Source organism: Chiloscyllium punctatum, chromosome 3, assembly GCF_047496795.1.
Source record: "Chiloscyllium punctatum isolate Juve2018m chromosome 3, sChiPun1.3, whole genome shotgun sequence".
Classification (NCBI taxonomy): Eukaryota; Metazoa; Chordata; class Chondrichthyes; order Orectolobiformes; family Hemiscylliidae; genus Chiloscyllium; species Chiloscyllium punctatum.
In genome coordinates this window covers 27,776,238-27,791,706 of record NC_092741.1, presented here as the reverse complement: position 1 = coordinate 27,791,706, position 15,469 = coordinate 27,776,238, and the positions used below count along the sequence as shown (strand labels likewise).

The window sequence follows — 15,469 nt, the reverse complement described above, 5'->3', positions numbered from 1 at the left end:
CAGTGTAAGGTAATCCCGCCATTCCTACGCTGCACTCCCTCAATAGCCAGAATGTCTCTCCTCAAATTTGGAGACCAGAACTGCACACAGTACTCCAGGTGTGGTCTCACCAGGGCCCTGTACACCTGCAGAAGAACCTCTTTGCTTCTGTACTCAATCCCTCTTGTTATGAAGGCCAGCATGCTATTAGCCTTCTTCACTACCTGCTGTACCTGCATGCTTACCTTCATTGAGTGGTGTACAAGAACCCCCAGATCTCTCTGTACTGTCCCTTGACCGAAATTGATTCCATTTAGGTAGTAATCTGCCTTCCTGTTCTTGCCACCAAAGTGGATAAGCATCCATTTATCCACATTAAAGTGCATCTGCCATGCATCTGACCACTCACCTAACTTGTCCAGGTCACCCGGTAATCTCCTAACATCCTCATCACATTTCACCCTGCCACCCAGCTCAGTATCATCAGCAAATTTGCTAATGTTATTGCTAATAGCATCTTCTATATCATGAACATATATTGTAAAAAGCTGCGGTCCCAGTACTGATCCCTGCGGTACCCCACTGGTCACTGCCTGCCATTCCGAAATGGAGGCGTGGAGGAGTGTGGAAGGATGAGAGAATGCAGGCTGCAGCCCTATGAAGCAGGGGAAGGTCTTGCAGTTGGCCTGTGTGGGGATGTGGGAGACGACAGGAGCCTGGTGGGCAAGGGCTAGCTGGAGGGAGGGAGGGAGGGAAGCACGCACGGAGGAGGAAGAGCAAAGAGAAAAGAGAGAAAAAAAAAACAAAGGGGATCAAGAGAAAGAGCAGCAAAGAAAATGTGGCTGGCCAGCACGCCTTGAAGTGGGGAGAAAAGGCAGGGGCCAGCGCCTACGGCCATACTAGTCTGAAAACGCCCGATCTCGTCTGATCTCGGAAGCTAAGCAGACTCAGGCCTGGTTAGTACTTGGATGGGAGACCGCCTGGGAATACCAGGTGCAGTAGGCTTTTTGGGCCAGCAGGGGCTGCTCAAGTCACCCCTCTGCACTCGTGTTGGGCCACGCACGCAATGCAGCGACAGGTTATTTTTGCTGCCGCTGTGCCTGGCATCAGTCTCCTGCAGGCAGGAGACAGGGAGGGGAGGAGAGCGGAGCGCTGCCAAAATCAGCAAGAAAGAGGGAAAGAAAGGGATTGGGGCTGCACGCTGTCTGCGGCTGGCAGTCAGGAAAGGAGGACAATAGAGAATAGGTGCAGGAGTTGGCCATTCTGCCCTTGGAGCCTGCACCACCATTCAATATGATCATGGCTGATCATCCTTAATCGGTATCCTGTTCCTGCCTTATCTCCATAAGCCTTGATTCCACTATCCTTGAGAGCTCTGTGCAACTCTTTCTTCAATGAATCCAGAGACTGGGCCTCCACTGCCCTCTGGGGCAGAGCATTCCACACAGCCACCACTCTCTGGGTGAAGACGTTTCTCCTCATCTCTGTCCTAAACGGTCTACCCCGTATTTTTAAGCTGTGTCCTCTGTTTCGGCACTCACGTTTCCTGCCGCCAGAGTGTCCAATCCTTTGATAATCTTATATGTCTCAACCAGATCCCCTCTCAGTCTGCTAAACTCAAGGGTACACAAGCCCAGTCGCTCCAGTCTTTCAGTGTAAGGTAATCCCGCCATTCCTACGCTGCACTCCCTCAATAGCCAGAATGTCTCTCCTCAAATTTGGAGACCAGAACTGCACACAGTACTCCAGGTGTGGTCTCACCAGGGCCCTGTACACCTGCAGAAGAACCTCTTTGCTTCTGTACTCAATCCCTCTTGTTATGAAGGCCAGCATGCTATTAGCCTTCTTCACTACCTGCTGTACCTGCATGCTTACCTTCATTGAGTGGTGTACAAGAACCCCCAGATCTCTCTGTACTGTCCCTTGACCGAAATTGATTCCATTTAGGTAGTAATCTGCCTTCCTGTTCTTGCCACCAAAGTGGATAAGCATCCATTTATCCACATTAAAGTGCATCTGCCATGCATCTGACCACTCACCTAACTTGTCCAGGTCACCCGGTAATCTCCTAACATCCTCATCGCATTTCACCCTGCCACCCAGCTCAGTATCATCAGCAAATTTGCTAATGTTATTGCTAATAGCATCTTCTATATCATGAACATATATTGTAAAAAGCTGCGGTCCCAGTACTGATCCCTGCGGTACCCCACTGGTCACTGCCTGCCATTCCGAAATGGAGGCGTGGAGGAGTGTGGAAGGATGAGAGAATGCAGGCTGCAGCCCTATGAAGCAGGGGGAGGTCTTGCAGTTGGCCTGTGTGGGGATGTGGGAGACGACAGGAGCCTGGTGGGCAAGGGCTAGCTGGAGGGAGGGAGGGAGGGAAGCACGCACGGAGGAGGAAGAGCAAAGAGAAAAGAGAGAAAAAAAAAACAAAGGGGATCAAGAGAAAGAGCAGCAAAGAAAATGTGGCTGGCCAGCACGCCTTGAAGTGGGGAGAAAAGGCAGGGGCCAGCGCCTACGGCCATACTAGTCTGAAAACGCCCGATCTCGTCTGATCTCGGAAGCTAAGCAGACTCAGGCCTGGTTAGTACTTGGATGGGAGACCGCCTGGGAATACCAGGTGCAGTAGGCTTTTTCCGCCAGCAGGGGCTGCTCAAGTCACCCCTCTGCACTCGTGTTGGGCCACGCACGCAATGCAGCGACAGGTTATTTTTGCTGCCGCTGTGCCTGGCATCAGTCTCCTGCAGGCAGGAGACAGGGAGGGGAGGAGAGCGGAGCGCTGCCAAAATCAGCAAGAAAGAGGGAAAGAAAGGGATTGGGGCTGCACGCTGTCTGCGGCTGGCAGTCAGGAAAGGAGGACAATAGAGAATAGGTGCAGGAGTTGGCCATTCTGCCCTTGGAGCCTGCACCACCATTCAATATGATCATGGCTGATCATCCTTAATCGGTATCCTGTTCCTGCCTTATCTCCATAAGCCTTGATTCCACTATCCTTGAGAGCTCTGTGCAACTCTTTCTTCAATGAATCCAGAGACTGGGCCTCCACTGCCCTCTGGGGCAGAGCATTCCACACAGCCACCACTCTCTGGGTGAAGACGTTTCTCCTCATCTCTGTCCTAAACGGTCTACCCCGTATTTTTAAGCTGTGTCCTCTGTTTCGGCACTCACGTTTCCTGCCGCCAGAGTGTCCAATCCTTTGATAATCTTATATGTCTCAACCAGATCCCCTCTCAGTCTGCTAAACTCAAGGGTACACAAGCCCAGTCGCTCCAGTCTTTCAGTGTAAGGTAATCCCGCCATTCCTACGCTGCACTCCCTCAATAGCCAGAATGTCTCTCCTCAAATTTGGAGACCAGAACTGCACACAGTACTCCAGGTGTGGTCTCACCAGGGCCCTGTACACCTGCAGAAGAACCTCTTTGCTTCTGTACTCAATCCCTCTTGTTATGAAGGCCAGCATGCTATTAGCCTTCTTCACTACCTGCTGTACCTGCATGCTTACCTTCATTGAGTGGTGTACAAGAACCCCCAGATCTCTCTGTACTGTCCCTTGACCGAAATTGATTCCATTTAGGTAGTAATCTGCCTTCCTGTTCTTGCCACCAAAGTGGATAAGCATCCATTTATCCACATTAAAGTGCATCTGCCATGCATCTGACCACTCACCTAACTTGTCCAGGTCACCCGGTAATCTCCTAACATCCTCATCACATTTCACCCTGCCACCCAGCTCAGTATCATCAGCAAATTTGCTAATGTTATTGCTAATAGCATCTTCTATATCATGAACATATATTGTAAAAAGCTGCGGTCCCAGTACTGATCCCTGCGGTACCCCACTGGTCACTGCCTGCCATTCCGAAATGGAGGCGTGGAGGAGTGTGGAAGGATGAGAGAATGCAGGCTGCAGCCCTATGAAGCAGGGGAAGGTCTTGCAGTTGGCCTGTGTGGGGATGTGGGAGACGACAGGAGCCTGGTGGGCAAGGGCTAGCTGGAGGGAGGGAGGGAGGGAAGCACGCACGGAGGAGGAAGAGCAAAGAGAAAAGAGAGAAAAAAAAAACAAAGGGGATCAAGAGAAAGAGCAGCAAAGAAAATGTGGCTGGCCAGCACGCCTTGAAGTGGGGAGAAAAGGCAGGGGCCAGCGCCTACGGCCATACTAGTCTGAAAACGCCTGATCTCGTCTGATCTCGGAAGCTAAGCAGACTCAGGCCTGGTTAGTACTTGGATGGGAGACCGCCTGGGAATACCAGGTGCAGTAGGCTTTTTGGGCCAGCAGGGGCTGCTCAAGTCACCCCTCTGCACTCGTGTTGGGCCACGCACGCAATGCAGCGACAGGTTATTTTTGCTGCCGCTGTGCCTGGCATCAGTCTCCTGCAGGCAGGAGACAGGGAGGGGAGGAGAGCGGAGCGCTGCCAAAATCAGCAAGAAAGAGGGAAAGAAAGGGATTGGGGCTGCACGCTGTCTGCGGCTGGCAGTCAGGAAAGGAGGACAATAGAGAATAGGTGCAGGAGTTGGCCATTCTGCCCTTGGAGCCTGCACCACCATTCAATATGATCATGGCTGATCATCCTTAATCGGTATCCTGTTCCTGCCTTATCTCCATAAGCCTTGATTCCACTATCCTTGAGAGCTCTGTGCAACTCTTTCTTCAATGAATCCAGAGACTGGGCCTCCACTGCCCTCTGGGGCAGAGCATTCCACACAGCCACCACTCTCTGGGTGAAGACGTTTCTCCTCATCTCTGTCCTAAACGGTCTACCCCGTATTTTTAAGCTGTGTCCTCTGTTTCGGCACTCACGTTTCCTGCCGCCAGAGTGTCCAATCCTTTGATAATCTTATATGTCTCAACCAGATCCCCTCTCAGTCTGCTAAACTCAAGGGTACACAAGCCCAGTCGCTCCAGTCTTTCAGTGTAAGGTAATCCCGCCATTCCTACGCTGCACTCCCTCAATAGCCAGAATGTCTCTCCTCAAATTTGGAGACCAGAACTGCACACAGTACTCCAGGTGTGGTCTCACCAGGGCCCTGTACACCTGCAGAAGAACCTCTTTGCTTCTGTACTCAATCCCTCTTGTTATGAAGGCCAGCATGCTATTAGCCTTCTTCACTACCTGCTGTACCTGCATGCTTACCTTCATTGAGTGGTGTACAAGAACCCCCAGATCTCTCTGTACTGTCCCTTGACCGAAATTGATTCCATTTAGGTAGTAATCTGCCTTCCTGTTCTTGCCACCAAAGTGGATAAGCATCCATTTATCCACATTAAAGTGCATCTGCCATGCATCTGACCACTCACCTAACTTGTCCAGGTCACCCGGTAATCTCCTAACATCCTCATCACATTTCACCCTGCCACCCAGCTCAGTATCATCAGCAAATTTGCTAATGTTATTGCTAATAGCATCTTCTATATCATGAACATATATTGTAAAAAGCTGCGGTCCCAGTACTGATCCCTGCGGTACCCCACTGGTCACTGCCTGCCATTCCGAAATGGAGGCGTGGAGGAGTGTGGAAGGATGAGAGAATGCAGGCTGCAGCCCTATGAAGCAGGGGGAGGTCTTGCAGTTGGCCTGTGTGGGGATGTGGGAGACGACAGGAGCCTGGTGGGCAAGGGCTAGCTGGAGGGAGGGAGGGAGGGAAGCACGCACGGAGGAGGAAGAGCAAAGAGAAAAGAGAGAAAAAAAAAACAAAGGGGATCAAGAGAAAGAGCAGCAAAGAAAATGTGGCTGGCCAGCACGCCTTGAAGTGGGGAGAAAAGGCAGGGGCCAGCGCCTACGGCCATACTAGTCTGAAAACGCCCGATCTCGTCTGATCTCGGAAGCTAAGCAGACTCAGGCCTGGTTAGTACTTGGGTGGGAGACCGCCTGGGAATACCAGGTGCAGTAGGCTTTTTCCGCCAGCAGGGGCTGCTCAAGTCACCCCTCTGCACTCGTGTTGGGCCACGCACGCAATGCAGCGACAGGTTATTTTTGCTGCCGCTGTGCCTGGCATCAGTCTCCTGCAGGCAGGAGACAGGGAGGGGAGGAGAGCGGAGCGCTGCCAAAATCAGCAAGAAAGAGGGAAAGAAAGGGATTGGGGCTGCACGCTGTCTGCGGCTGGCAGTCAGGAAAGGAGGACAATAGAGAATAGGTGCAGGAGTTGGCCATTCTGCCCTTGGAGCCTGCACCACCATTCAATATGATCATGGCTGATCATCCTTAATCGGTATCCTGTTCCTGCCTTATCTCCATAAGCCTTGATTCCACTATCCTTGAGAGCTCTGTGCAACTCTTTCTTCAATGAATCCAGAGACTGGGCCTCCACTGCCCTCTGGGGCAGAGCATTCCACACAGCCACCACTCTCTGGGTGAAGACGTTTCTCCTCATCTCTGTCCTAAACGGTCTACCCCGTATTTTTAAGCTGTGTCCTCTGTTTCGGCACTCACGTTTCCTGCCGCCAGAGTGTCCAATCCTTTGATAATCTTATATGTCTCAACCAGATCCCCTCTCAGTCTGCTAAACTCAAGGGTACACAAGCCCAGTCGCTCCAGTCTTTCAGTGTAAGGTAATCCCGCCATTCCTACGCTGCACTCCCTCAATAGCCAGAATGTCTCTCCTCAAATTTGGAGACCAGAACTGCACACAGTACTCCAGGTGTGGTCTCACCAGGGCCCTGTACACCTGCAGAAGAACCTCTTTGCTTCTGTACTCAATCCCTCTTGTTATGAAGGCCAGCATGCTATTAGCCTTCTTCACTACCTGCTGTACCTGCATGCTTACCTTCATTGAGTGGTGTACAAGAACCCCCAGATCTCTCTGTACTGTCCCTTGACCGAAATTGATTCCATTTAGGTAGTAATCTGCCTTCCTGTTCTTGCCACCAAAGTGGATAAGCATCCATTTATCCACATTAAAGTGCATCTGCCATGCATCTGACCACTCACCTAACTTGTCCAGGTCACCCGGTAATCTCCTAACATCCTCATCACATTTCACCCTGCCACCCAGCTCAGTATCATCAGCAAATTTGCTAATGTTATTGCTAATAGCATCTTCTATATCATGAACATATATTGTAAAAAGCTGCGGTCCCAGTACTGATCCCTGCGGTACCCCACTGGTCACTGCCTGCCATTCCGAAATGGAGGCGTGGAGGAGTGTGGAAGGATGAGAGAATGCAGGCTGCAGCCCTATGAAGCAGGGGAAGGTCTTGCAGTTGGCCTGTGTGGGGATGTGGGAGACGACAGGAGCCTGGTGGGCAAGGGCTAGCTGGAGGGAGGGAGGGAGGGAAGCACGCACGGAGGAGGAAGAGCAAAGAGAAAAGAGAGAAAAAAAAAACAAAGGGGATCAAGAGAAAGAGCAGCAAAGAAAATGTGGCTGGCCAGCACGCCTTGAAGTGGGGAGAAAAGGCAGGGGCCAGCGCCTACGGCCATACTAGTCTGAAAACGCCCGATCTCGTCTGATCTCGGAAGCTAAGCAGACTCAGGCCTGGTTAGTACTTGGATGGGAGACCGCCTGGGAATACCAGGTGCAGTAGGCTTTTTGGGCCAGCAGGGGCTGCTCAAGTCACCCCTCTGCACTCGTGTTGGGCCACGCACGCAATGCAGCGACAGGTTATTTTTGCTGCCGCTGTGCCTGGCATCAGTCTCCTGCAGGCAGGAGACAGGGAGGGGAGGAGAGCGGAGCGCTGCCAAAATCAGCAAGAAAGAGGGAAAGAAAGGGATTGGGGCTGCACGCTGTCTGCGGCTGGCAGTCAGGAAAGGAGGACAATAGAGAATAGGTGCAGGAGTTGGCCATTCTGCCCTTGGAGCCTGCACCACCATTCAATATGATCATGGCTGATCATCCTTAATCGGTATCCTGTTCCTGCCTTATCTCCATAAGCCTTGATTCCACTATCCTTGAGAGCTCTGTGCAACTCTTTCTTCAATGAATCCAGAGACTGGGCCTCCACTGCCCTCTGGGGCAGAGCATTCCACACAGCCACCACTCTCTGGGTGAAGACGTTTCTCCTCATCTCTGTCCTAAACGGTCTACCCCGTATTTTTAAGCTGTGTCCTCTGTTTCGGCACTCACGTTTCCTGCCGCCAGAGTGTCCAATCCTTTGATAATCTTATATGTCTCAACCAGATCCCCTCTCAGTCTGCTAAACTCAAGGGTACACAAGCCCAGTCGCTCCAGTCTTTCAGTGTAAGGTAATCCCGCCATTCCTACGCTGCACTCCCTCAATAGCCAGAATGTCTCTCCTCAAATTTGGAGACCAGAACTGCACACAGTACTCCAGGTGTGGTCTCACCAGGGCCCTGTACACCTGCAGAAGAACCTCTTTGCTTCTGTACTCAATCCCTCTTGTTATGAAGGCCAGCATGCTATTAGCCTTCTTCACTACCTGCTGTACCTGCATGCTTACCTTCATTGAGTGGTGTACAAGAACCCCCAGATCTCTCTGTACTGTCCCTTGACCGAAATTGATTCCATTTAGGTAGTAATCTGCCTTCCTGTTCTTGCCACCAAAGTGGATAAGCATCCATTTATCCACATTAAAGTGCATCTGCCATGCATCTGACCACTCACCTAACTTGTCCAGGTCACCCGGTAATCTCCTAACATCCTCATCACATTTCACCCTGCCACCCAGCTCAGTATCATCAGCAAATTTGCTAATGTTATTGCTAATAGCATCTTCTATATCATGAACATATATTGTAAAAAGCTGCGGTCCCAGTACTGATCCCTGCGGTACCCCACTGGTCACTGCCTGCCATTCCGAAATGGAGGCGTGGAGGAGTGTGGAAGGATGAGAGAATGCAGGCTGCAGCCCTATGAAGCAGGGGGAGGTCTTGCAGTTGGCCTGTGTGGGGATGTGGGAGACGACAGGAGCCTGGTGGGCAAGGGCTAGCTGGAGGGAGGGAGGGAGGGAAGCACGCACGGAGGAGGAAGAGCAAAGAGAAAAGAGAGAAAAAAAAAACAAAGGGGATCAAGAGAAAGAGCAGCAAAGAAAATGTGGCTGGCCAGCACGCCTTGAAGTGGGGAGAAAAGGCAGGGGCCAGCGCCTACGGCCATACTAGTCTGAAAACGCCCGATCTCGTCTGATCTCGGAAGCTAAGCAGACTCAGGCCTGGTTAGTACTTGGGTGGGAGACCGCCTGGGAATACCAGGTGCAGTAGGCTTTTTCCGCCAGCAGGGGCTGCTCAAGTCACCCCTCTGCACTCGTGTTGGGCCACGCACGCAATGCAGCGACAGGTTATTTTTGCTGCCGCTGTGCCTGGCATCAGTCTCCTGCAGGCAGGAGACAGGGAGGGGAGGAGAGCGGAGCGCTGCCAAAATCAGCAAGAAAGAGGGAAAGAAAGGGATTGGGGCTGCACGCTGTCTGCGGCTGGCAGTCAGGAAAGGAGGACAATAGAGAATAGGTGCAGGAGTTGGCCATTCTGCCCTTGGAGCCTGCACCACCATTCAATATGATCATGGCTGATCATCCTTAATCGGTATCCTGTTCCTGCCTTATCTCCATAAGCCTTGATTCCACTATCCTTGAGAGCTCTGTGCAACTCTTTCTTCAATGAATCCAGAGACTGGGCCTCCACTGCCCTCTGGGGCAGAGCATTCCACACAGCCACCACTCTCTGGGTGAAGACGTTTCTCCTCATCTCTGTCCTAAACGGTCTACCCCGTATTTTTAAGCTGTGTCCTCTGTTTCGGCACTCACGTTTCCTGCCGCCAGAGTGTCCAATCCTTTGATAATCTTATATGTCTCAACCAGATCCCCTCTCAGTCTGCTAAACTCAAGGGTACACAAGCCCAGTCGCTCCAGTCTTTCAGTGTAAGGTAATCCCGCCATTCCTACGCTGCACTCCCTCAATAGCCAGAATGTCTCTCCTCAAATTTGGAGACCAGAACTGCACACAGTACTCCAGGTGTGGTCTCACCAGGGCCCTGTACACCTGCAGAAGAACCTCTTTGCTTCTGTACTCAATCCCTCTTGTTATGAAGGCCAGCATGCTATTAGCCTTCTTCACTACCTGCTGTACCTGCATGCTTACCTTCATTGAGTGGTGTACAAGAACCCCCAGATCTCTCTGTACTGTCCCTTGACCGAAATTGATTCCATTTAGGTAGTAATCTGCCTTCCTGTTCTTGCCACCAAAGTGGATAAGCATCCATTTATCCACATTAAAGTGCATCTGCCATGCATCTGACCACTCACCTAACTTGTCCAGGTCACCCGGTAATCTCCTAACATCCTCATCACATTTCACCCTGCCACCCAGCTCAGTATCATCAGCAAATTTGCTAATGTTATTGCTAATAGCATCTTCTATATCATGAACATATATTGTAAAAAGCTGCGGTCCCAGTACTGATCCCTGCGGTACCCCACTGGTCACTGCCTGCCATTCCGAAATGGAGGCGTGGAGGAGTGTGGAAGGATGAGAGAATGCAGGCTGCAGCCCTATGAAGCAGGGGAAGGTCTTGCAGTTGGCCTGTGTGGGGATGTGGGAGACGACAGGAGCCTGGTGGGCAAGGGCTAGCTGGAGGGAGGGAGGGAGGGAAGCACGCACGGAGGAGGAAGAGCAAAGAGAAAAGAGAGAAAAAAAAAACAAAGGGGATCAAGAGAAAGAGCAGCAAAGAAAATGTGGCTGGCCAGCACGCCTTGAAGTGGGGAGAAAAGGCAGGGGCCAGCGCCTACGGCCATACTAGTCTGAAAACACCCGATCTCGTCTGATCTCGGAAGCTAAGCAGACTCAGGCCTGGTTAGTACTTGGATGGGAGACCGCCTGGGAATACCAGGTGCAGTAGGCTTTTTCCGCCAGCAGGGGCTGCTCAAGTCACCCCTCTGCACTCGTGTTGGGCCACGCACGCAATGCAGCGACAGGTTATTTTTGCTGCCGCTGTGCCTGGCATCAGTCTCCTGCAGGCAGGAGACAGGGAGGGGAGGAGAGCGGAGCGCTGCCAAAATCAGCAAGAAAGAGGGAAAGAAAGGGATTGGGGCTGCACGCTGTCTGCGGCTGGCAGTCAGGAAAGGAGGACAATAGAGAATAGGTGCAGGAGTTGGCCATTCTGCCCTTGGAGCCTGCACCACCATTCAATATGATCATGGCTGATCATCCTTAATCGGTATCCTGTTCCTGCCTTATCTCCATAAGCCTTGATTCCACTATCCTTGAGAGCTCTGTGCAACTCTTTCTTCAATGAATCCAGAGACTGGGCCTCCACTGCCCTCTGGGGCAGAGCATTCCACACAGCCACCACTCTCTGGGTGAAGACGTTTCTCCTCATCTCTGTCCTAAACGGTCTACCCCGTATTTTTAAGCTGTGTCCTCTGTTTCGGCACTCACGTTTCCTGCCGCCAGAGTGTCCAATCCTTTGATAATCTTATATGTCTCAACCAGATCCCCTCTCAGTCTGCTAAACTCAAGGGTACACAAGCCCAGTCGCTCCAGTCTTTCAGTGTAAGGTAATCCCGCCATTCCTACGCTGCACTCCCTCAATAGCCAGAATGTCTCTCCTCAAATTTGGAGACCAGAACTGCACACAGTACTCCAGGTGTGGTCTCACCAGGGCCCTGTACACCTGCAGAAGAACCTCTTTGCTTCTGTACTCAATCCCTCTTGTTATGAAGGCCAGCATGCTATTAGCCTTCTTCACTACCTGCTGTACCTGCATGCTTACCTTCATTGAGTGGTGTACAAGAACCCCCAGATCTCTCTGTACTGTCCCTTGACCGAAATTGATTCCATTTAGGTAGTAATCTGCCTTCCTGTTCTTGCCACCAAAGTGGATAAGCATCCATTTATCCACATTAAAGTGCATCTGCCATGCATCTGACCACTCACCTAACTTGTCCAGGTCACCCGGTAATCTCCTAACATCCTCATCACATTTCACCCTGCCACCCAGCTCAGTATCATCAGCAAATTTGCTAATGTTATTGCTAATAGCATCTTCTATATCATGAACATATATTGTAAAAAGCTGCGGTCCCAGTACTGATCCCTGCGGTACCCCACTGGTCACTGCCTGCCATTCCGAAATGGAGGCGTGGAGGAGTGTGGAAGGATGAGAGAATGCAGGCTGCAGCCCTATGAAGCAGGGGAAGGTCTTGCAGTTGGCCTGTGTGGGGATGTGGGAGACGACAGGAGCCTGGTGGGCAAGGGCTAGCTGGAGGGAGGGAGGGAGGGAAGCACGCACGGAGGAGGAAGAGCAAAGAGAAAAGAGAGAAAAAAAAAACAAAGGGGATCAAGAGAAAGAGCAGCAAAGAAAATGTGGCTGGCCAGCACGCCTTGAAGTGGGGAGAAAAGGCAGGGGCCAGCGCCTACGGCCATACTAGTCTGAAAACGCCCGATCTCGTCTGATCTCGGAAGCTAAGCAGACTCAGGCCTGGTTAGTACTTGGATGGGAGACCGCCTGGGAATGCCAGGTGCAGTAGGCTTTTTCCGCCAGCAGGGGCTGCTCAAGTCACCCCTCTGCACTCGTGTTGGGCCACGCACGCAATGCAGCAACAGGTTATTTTTGCTGCCGCTGTGCCTGGCATCAGTCTCCTGCAGGCAGGAGACAGGGAGGGGAGGAGAGCGGAGCGCTGCCAAAATCAGCAAGAAAGAGGGAAAGAAAGGGATTGGGGCTGCACGCTGTCTGCGGCTGGCAGTCAGGAAAGGAGGACAATAGAGAATAGGTGCAGGAGTTGGCCATTCTGCCCTTGGAGCCTGCACCACCATTCAATATGATCATGGCTGATCATCCTTAATCGGTATCCTGTTCCTGCCTTATCTCCATAAGCCTTGATTCCACTATCCTTGAGAGCTCTGTGCAACTCTTTCTTCAATGAATCCAGAGACTGGGCCTCCACTGCCCTCTGGGGCAGAGCATTCCACACAGCCACCACTCTCTGGGTGAAGACGTTTCTCCTCATCTCTGTCCTAAACGGTCTACCCCGTATTTTTAAGCTGTGTCCTCTGTTTCGGCACTCACGTTTCCTGCCGCCAGAGTGTCCAATCCTTTGATAATCTTATATGTCTCAACCAGATCCCCTCTCAGTCTGCTAAACTCAAGGGTACACAAGCCCAGTCGCTCCAGTCTTTCAGTGTAAGGTAATCCCGCCATTCCTACGCTGCACTCCCTCAATAGCCAGAATGTCTCTCCTCAAATTTGGAGACCAGAACTGCACACAGTACTCCAGGTGTGGTCTCACCAGGGCCCTGTACACCTGCAGAAGAACCTCTTTGCTTCTGTACTCAATCCCTCTTGTTATGAAGGCCAGCATGCTATTAGCCTTCTTCACTACCTGCTGTACCTGCATGCTTACCTTCATTGAGTGGTGTACAAGAACCCCCAGATCTCTCTGTACTGTCCCTTGACCGAAATTGATTCCATTTAGGTAGTAATCTGCCTTCCTGTTCTTGCCACCAAAGTGGATAAGCATCCATTTATCCACATTAAAGTGCATCTGCCATGCATCTGACCACTCACCTAACTTGTCCAGGTCACCCGGTAATCTCCTAACATCCTCATCACATTTCACCCTGCCACCCAACTCAGTATCATCAGCAAATTTGCTAATGTTATTGCTAATAGCATCTTCTATATCATGAACATATATTGTAAAAAGCTGCGGTCCCAGTACTGATCCCTGCGGTACCCCACTGGTCACTGCCTGCCATTCCGAAATGGAGGCGTGGAGGAGTGTGGAAGGATGAGAGAATGCAGGCTGCAGCCCTATGAAGCAGGGGGAGGTCTTGCAGTTGGCCTGTGTGGGGATGTGGGAGACGACAGGAGCCTGGTGGGCAAGGGCTAGCTGGAGGGAGGGAGGGAGGGAAGCACGCACGGAGGAGGAAGAGCAAAGAGAAAAGAGAGAAAAAAAAAACAAAGGGGATCAAGAGAAAGAGCAGCAAAGAAAATGTGGCTGGCCAGCACGCCTTGAAGTGGGGAGAAAAGGCAGGGGCCAGCGCCTACGGCCATACTAGTCTGAAAACGCCCGATCTCGTCTGATCTCGGAAGCTAAGCAGACTCAGGCCTGGTTAGTACTTGGATGGGAGACCGCCTGGGAATACCAGGTGCAGTAGGCTTTTTCCGCCAGCAGGGGCTGCTCAAGTCACCCCTCTGCACTCGTGTTGGGCCACGCACGCAATGCAGCGACAGGTTATTTTTGCTGCCGCTGTGCCTGGCATCAGTCTCCTGCAGGCAGGAGACAGGGAGGGGAGGAGAGCGGAGCGCTGCCAAAATCAGCAAGAAAGAGGGAAAGAAAGGGATTGGGGCTGCACGCTGTCTGCGGCTGGCAGTCAGGAAAGGAGGACAATAGAGAATAGGTGCAGGAGTTGGCCATTCTGCCCTTGGAGCCTGCACCACCATTCAATATGATCATGGCTGATCATCCTTAATCGGTATCCTGTTCCTGCCTTATCTCCATAAGCCTTGATTCCACTATCCTTGAGAGCTCTGTGCAACTCTTTCTTCAATGAATCCAGAGACTGGGCCTCCACTGCCCTCTGGGGCAGAGCATTCCACACAGCCACCACTCTCTGGGTGAAGACGTTTCTCCTCATCTCTGTCCTAAACGGTCTACCCCGTATTTTTAAGCTGTGTCCTCTGTTTCGGCACTCACGTTTCCTGCCGCCAGAGTGTCCAATCCTTTGATAATCTTATATGTCTCAACCAGATCCCCTCTCAGTCTGCTAAACTCAAGGGTACACAAGCCCAGTCGCTCCAGTCTTTCAGTGTAAGGTAATCCCGCCATTCCTACGCTGCACTCCCTCAATAGCCAGAATGTCTCTCCTCAAATTTGGAGACCAGAACTGCACACAGTACTCCAGGTGTGGTCTCACCAGGGCCCTGTACACCTGCAGAAGAACCTCTTTGCTTCTGTACTCAATCCCTCTTGTTATGAAGGCCAGCATGCTATTAGCCTTCTTCACTACCTGCTGTACCTGCATGCTTACCTTCATTGAGTGGTGTACAAGAACCCCCAGATCTCTCTGTACTGTCCCTTGACCGAAATTGATTCCATTTAGGTAGTAATCTGCCTTCCTGTTCTTGCCACCAAAGTGGATAAGCATCCATTTATCCACATTAAAGTGCATCTGCCATGCATCTGACCACTCACCTAACTTGTCCAGGTCACCCGGTAATCTCCTAACATCCTCATCACATTTCACCCTGCCACCCAGCTCAGTATCATCAGCAAATTTGCTAATGTTATTGCTAATAGCATCTTCTATATCATGAACATATATTGTAAAAAGCTGCGGTCCCAGTACTGATCCCTGCGGTACCCCACTGGTCACTGCCTGCCATTCCGAAATGGAGGCGTGGAGGAGTGTGGAAGGATGAGAGAATGCAGGCTGCAGCCCTATGAAGCAGGGGGAGGTCTTGCAGTTGGCCTGTGTGGGGATGTGGGAGACGACAGGAGCCTGGTGGGCAAGGGCTAGCTGGTCGGAGGGAGGGAGGGAGGGAGGGAAGCACGCACGGAGGAGGAAGAGCAAAGAGAAAAGAGAGAAAAAAAAAACAAAGGGGA

General features: G+C 51.6%; 9 non-coding genes across 9 annotated transcripts; all 9 read left to right on the top strand.

The window, feature by feature from the left end:
- Positions 1-865: 865 nt before the first annotated feature.
- On the top strand, positions 866-984 carry LOC140474214 (5S ribosomal RNA). The gene has a single exon (XR_011958928.1). It is a non-coding gene; the product is annotated as a 5S ribosomal RNA (ribosomal RNA).
- Positions 985-2,495: 1,511 nt separating this feature from the next.
- Positions 2,496-2,614, top strand: LOC140474203 (5S ribosomal RNA). The gene has a single exon (XR_011958917.1). It is a non-coding gene; the product is annotated as a 5S ribosomal RNA (ribosomal RNA).
- Positions 2,615-4,125: 1,511 nt separating this feature from the next.
- LOC140467222 (5S ribosomal RNA) lies at positions 4,126-4,244 on the top strand. The gene has a single exon (XR_011955364.1). It is a non-coding gene; the product is annotated as a 5S ribosomal RNA (ribosomal RNA).
- A 1,511-nt stretch (positions 4,245-5,755) lies between these two features.
- LOC140475711 (5S ribosomal RNA) lies at positions 5,756-5,874 on the top strand. The gene has a single exon (XR_011960203.1). It is a non-coding gene; the product is annotated as a 5S ribosomal RNA (ribosomal RNA).
- A 1,511-nt stretch (positions 5,875-7,385) lies between these two features.
- Positions 7,386-7,504, top strand: LOC140474192 (5S ribosomal RNA). The gene has a single exon (XR_011958906.1). It is a non-coding gene; the product is annotated as a 5S ribosomal RNA (ribosomal RNA).
- Positions 7,505-9,015: 1,511 nt separating this feature from the next.
- Positions 9,016-9,134, top strand: LOC140475710 (5S ribosomal RNA). Its single transcript, XR_011960202.1, has one exon. It is a non-coding gene; the product is annotated as a 5S ribosomal RNA (ribosomal RNA).
- A 1,511-nt stretch (positions 9,135-10,645) lies between these two features.
- LOC140474181 (5S ribosomal RNA) lies at positions 10,646-10,764 on the top strand. The gene has a single exon (XR_011958897.1). It is a non-coding gene; the product is annotated as a 5S ribosomal RNA (ribosomal RNA).
- Positions 10,765-12,275: 1,511 nt separating this feature from the next.
- LOC140475780 (5S ribosomal RNA) lies at positions 12,276-12,394 on the top strand. The gene has a single exon (XR_011960268.1). It is a non-coding gene; the product is annotated as a 5S ribosomal RNA (ribosomal RNA).
- Positions 12,395-13,905: 1,511 nt separating this feature from the next.
- On the top strand, positions 13,906-14,024 carry LOC140474170 (5S ribosomal RNA). Its single transcript, XR_011958886.1, has one exon. It is a non-coding gene; the product is annotated as a 5S ribosomal RNA (ribosomal RNA).
- The last annotated feature ends 1,445 nt before the right edge of the window (positions 14,025-15,469 follow it).